The following is a 5737-nucleotide window of genomic DNA, read 5'->3' on the forward strand; positions in this document are numbered from 1 at the left end:
ATGGTTCTAAGAACAAGATACACTAATTCAAACTACGGAATGCTACGGAATACTAAGGTTTGAATCTAGATATAGAATTAGGGGGTATTGAATCCACCTTAACTCGATTTAATCAACTAACAAAGATTCGTCATGATCTAAATTCCAATGCTTCGCATATCAAATTGGTAATTCTAATCCCTAATTATACATGACATTTCTACTAATTACTAACTAGCATGTGAAGCAACCAAACCCATTCTCATGGCGAACTAATCACTTTCTAGAATTGAATAGATTATCACGACGATTTCTAAGTTAACAAAAATCAAGCTTCATCAAGGCTTCTTCAACCCCCTCTAATGGAGGTTTAGCCTAGAATCATTATGCTCTCATTTCTAATCGAAATTGAATAAGACATAATATAAAAATTCTAACTTTATTAAATTCAACTAAACAATAATTGAAATCTAAATTAACAACTAAAAAATCATTAACAAACAAGAATTGAAATTATATCTAAGCAAATTTAAATAACAAAAATTGAAATTATCAAGAACTAACTATTTTATTTATCTAATGAATGATAAACAGTGATTCCAATAACTAATCTAAAACAAAGAATGAAACTAATTAATGGAATGAAAACTAATTAATTAACTAATTAAAAACTCAAAACTAGATCTAGATTATTCTCCAATGGCTACCTTCTATCCTAAGCTAATTGATACTTAAGAGCTAAGTCTTGTGTGTGGAAATGGAGGAGACTAGATCCACATTTTCGTGCATGGGCTGAGGGTCCATATTTTGGGCCGGAAAATCGAGCCCAAAGCCTAATTTCTTCAGTCCACAGGGCCCTTTTCAGCTGGCTTTGACTTCAATAGGCTTTTTGTCTACTTTTGCTCCTCTGATTGGGTTAAGGTTTAAACCATTAGAAAGCTCTTTCCGAAGCCGGTCGTTTTGACATAAGGTACGCCCAATTCCAAAACTTGAGTCCAAAGATACGGTCTTCGGAAGTTCTATTGACTTTTGTGTGCTGTTTCTGCCCGCATTTACTCTGACTTTTCAGCTTCTGACCGGGCTTTACAAAGGTTTTTTCTCCTTGAATCTTGGCCTTTAATCACAAAACTTCTTAGCAACCAACCCATGCTCCTTTATATCGCCAAAGTGGCACATTTCTGCACATAATTGACTTCAATGCCTGAAATACATAAAAGTACGTAATTATCATTAACTCTTATTTATTACTCACATAATTGGTCTGAAAGTATTATTGTTAAGGGGTTAAAACTACAGTTTTGGGCTCTTATCAGCTAGGTTGGGGGCGCTCGCAAGTTCACCTCCACAGAAGTGTATTCAATTTTTTGGCAGTCTAGTTGATTTGTGACGAATATTTGTACTCTAAGCCCGATTTTATAATAGAGTAGGAGAAAATAGTGGAACTTGATTGTAATAGTTAGTGATAAAAAGAAAAACGAAAAAAAATTAGGAAAAATTGGTTTTTAATTGATTTCTTATGATGAACATGAGTTAAACTTGGTTTTTATATATTTACCAAGGGATTAGAGTTTTAATTGGCTTGGGAAGTTTAAGTGTGTGAGGCAAGTTGTGGATCATAGCTCACACACTTTGAATCAACTTGGTAATCAACACTCTAAGTCCAATTGACTCTAATTAATCTAGGTTATTAATCTAAAACTAGTTAATTAGATTAGTATAATATTAGTTTAGTTTTAAGTTAGGCCCTTGAAGGCAAAGTTGTATAAATTGTCAAAAACCCAACTTGTGGGCTTTTTAAGTGTGCCTTTATTGTAACTTAAAATAGGGTAAAGCTCGAAAGGTTGGGCCTGATTCTTAGATCACGCGCCAACCGATGTCGCCTTCTCCTCAAGCAGCGTGTAAGCACGACTTGAGAGGTAAATTCTAAACCTCCTCAAAGCCTAAGTAAGAGGATACTTGTGTGTTCAAGCATGCCTACGTGATTGTTTGAAATTTACTTTCCGTACTGCAATTTACATTCGCGCATAAGGCTAAACCCGAGCCACATAACAACCATTGGGAAGTCATTACCCAATGTAGGTAAATTGGATGTTGCTTGATTCTTGAAAGCCCTAGACAAAAAAGAAATTAAAATCAATCAACTAGAGCCCAAAGTAGTCACGCTCCTCCAGAAAAGGACAAAAATATAGCCACGAGGATTTAGAATAATCAGTTACCAAATTCCGATGGACCAACTACCTTCCTTGATCATTCCCCTCCCCTAGATTCATCGTGAGTGAGATTCTTGGTAGCACACCACTTGGTGAAGTGACTGCCTACTCTTATGAGACGTGTAGTAAAGCCATCCTAGTCTCGCGCCCAATTGTTCCTTTGAACAGGGCATAGTAAAATATAGACCAAAAGCAAAGTTTTCAAAACTCCATACTTGCAAAAACGTCGATTGCTTGAGCATACATTGCACCGTTCGCGCATGTTAGGATAGTTTTGGGGCCTTGCTAAAAGTGTATGATACTACGTTTAGGCACTTCTAGTATTAGCAAGAATAAAAACTTACTCACATAGGAGAGCTCGTTGCCGTAGACAATCTCCTGTTTCTAGTCCTCCATCTCATAAGATGGCTGACGAAGTAGTGTAAGCTGAAGAGCCTCTCTCCAACTTCTACACACCGTTGCAAGATGGGCCTCCATCTTATATACGACTCACACCGCTTATGAGCGATTTTAGGATTCCACCAAACATGTTCAATCTTCTACCCATCTTCCACGTGTTAGAACACGAGTTATCGTACGAGCATCTACGCTGGATACATGAAGTATGTAACACTTTTCATCATCCGGGTGTTATCAAAGATCAAGTTAAGCTATAAGTGTTTCCTTTGCCCTAGCCGCCCCACTTGGCGTGCACTCGCCCCCATCTAACTCGCGACTGCGACCTCACCTCGACACACCTCCATCCAATTTTTTTACAATCTTCCCCATTTTCAACCCCCATTCCAACTAAAAACCCCAATTTCATCAATTCCTACTCCAAATGGCTCGAGTTCTTAAAATCATGCTGGAACAAAATTTTCAAGACCTCTTCTATCCGATCTGTTTGAAGTGCACTTCAGGGCTGAGATTAGAAGAAGAGGATGGGAACCCTTGGTTTTGTTGGAAGGTGCGGTTTATTCTCCCTCTCTTACTCTTTCGTTTTATAACTACAAGCTTAGGGGAGGATGACCACATTATGGCTGTTAAGGATGGCCACTCGCTGGAGCTCACCAAGGAGGTGGTGAGTAGAGTTTTAGGGATTCCTCTTAAGGCTTATGTTCAGATAGAATAGTCCCCAGATAGAAAGACCATCGACGTGATGATGGTAGAGATGCTTCTTGAGAGGGTTAAAAACCCCAAGTCTCACTGCGCATTTTAGAGTTCGCTACGAAGGAACCAGCTAGCAGTATCTCAGTAGACAACCTATAACCTGCTAGACTCAGCCAAGCCTTCGGATATAGGTAAGGCAATGCTTCATCTTTTATGGATTCTTCAAGAGCAGAAGAATAGCTTCTGCATCGTCTTCTTCATATTCGAGCAACTTTGTAAACCGAAAAAGTCAACCACCCCTCTGCCAGTGCCAGTCACCAAGATCATGCAGCACTAGGGGTTCCAAGCCACAGATGCCCTAGTGGAGGTCAAGGACACTACCACAGGTCCTATCTATGCCCACTGCGTCCAAAAGTTATGGCTACCACCTGCTGCCCGAGCCGCTGAGCAAGCACGCCCCACCAAGAAGGTGGATTACTTTGCTAAAGATGCCACTCAATAGTTCACTCAACTCATGGACGGAATTCACTTCCTCCATAGAGGCCAGAGAATTCTGCATTCATATCTCCACTAGCTTAGGGAAACCCAAGGGAACATCATAGCAGAACAACAGGCTATCAAAGTAGAACAACATACCCTCAGAGAGGAGCAGCGGTCCTTCCAACAGGAGTAGCGACGTTTTCAATACAGTGTCACTAGAACACTACAGAGCAATAGAGACGCGCTTCCGCGTAGTGATAAACATGTCGAGCCTCGACGTCAGCAAGGAAAAGAATCTTCTAGACGTTGAGATGAGTCACGCACGGATTCTGACTAGGATTTCAAGTGTCTGTATGGTTGGATCTATTTCTTTTTCACGTGTATGACGTAGTATAAGTTTAATTTTATGCTTAATATTATCTGTTTGTTTTATTTTGATTTGTTTTCTTGTGGATTTTGGTTTATGAGTAGAAGGTAAAACAGATACATCATGCCAAAATTTTCCATTTTTTCTTTCATGCATTCCATATATGTTTTCAAAAATACAAAAACCCAAAAAGATTTCATAGTAGTATAAATATCCCTAATATAATAAACCATATATTTCTCGTTTTATATCTAACAACCCACGCCCCAAACTTATTTGGGAGTGGCGTATTTTCATCATGAAAAATAGAATACAGGTGTATTGCCGTTTTTGCTTATGTTTCTATGGTAATCTCTTTCCTTATCTCTTCATACTTTGAGGATAAAGCATAGTTCTATTTGGGAGTGGTATCCTATGCAATTTTCTATATAGTAGATATAATAGTATATTTCTTCCTTTCTAATTTTTTTTTTTTTGAAAAAGACCAAAAATATTTTTCCGTTTAGTATTAAAAAGTCTTGTTTCCTTTTTTCTATGATGAATAAAAAGTTTAGAAGTCTCATTATAGCAATAGAGTAAGGACTTGTTTTTCATACTTAAACTAATATACGTACAATATTTTCTGTATCTTTTCATGAATGGCATGCATCAGGATTTGTTTTGTATATAGCAATGAGTTTCTGAAGCCAAGGTTAGAACAATTAAGTTCCATATCCTGTGAGAATCTAGCCAAAAGCCTCATCTTAATGATTATTGAGTGACGACACACAAAGAATGTCCGGATAAAAAGACCACACGTCCACTTAATTGCTTGGCCACCACGCCATATCCTATGAGAGAATTTAGGCCCTTTTTGGATCGATATAGCCAAATAAACGTTAAAACCCCAAAAAGATAGTTTTCCTATAGTTACCCCTCTTGAGCCTTCACCCTTTCTAAAGGCCTTTTTATTCTTCACCAGAAACTCCTAACCCATTATTACAACACACAATAAAAAACTTACCCAGCTGACAAGTTGAGAACTGGATGGATATCAGAAAAAGAGAAGAGAAGACCTTGTACAAAAATAGAACAGTTATTTGCTTCAAAAAGAAAAGAAAGAAAATAAAAGAAAAGAAAGATACATCCAAAACCAAAACTCAAAAAAAAAAAAAAATGAAAATGAAATCGAATCTCCCAAAAGTTCAAAATCAAAAGGAGACGATATCAAAAAAAAAAGAAACAAAAGTAAAGTTAGAACTCCCAAAATTCAAAATCATATGGAGTCACAAAGCCAAGGGGCTAAAAGAATGTATCACGATTCGGAAGCAAAATAACAAAACGAGGTTCTTCTCCGGTTACAAGTATCCTGAAGACCCAGTTTCTCGACTTATCAGATTTTGTTTTTCCCTTCTTTTTTCTTTCTAAACCATCACCCTAGCCCCATAACTCTTAATAAAAGACCTCTAGCTCGATTAGAAATAGGATGGTGTGATAGTAAGTGACAAGCGTGATCAATCGACCCCGGTTTCTTTGGACGTCATTTGAGTATGCAAAGAATATAAGTGCCCGCTGCACTTGAAAGAACGAACCTTGAATGAAGCTATCAGAGAGTTGTGATTGCAACACACCC

Source organism: Coptis chinensis, chromosome 7 (genome assembly GCF_015680905.1).
Source record: "Coptis chinensis isolate HL-2020 chromosome 7, ASM1568090v1, whole genome shotgun sequence".
NCBI classification, from domain to species: Eukaryota; Viridiplantae; Streptophyta; class Magnoliopsida; order Ranunculales; family Ranunculaceae; genus Coptis; species Coptis chinensis.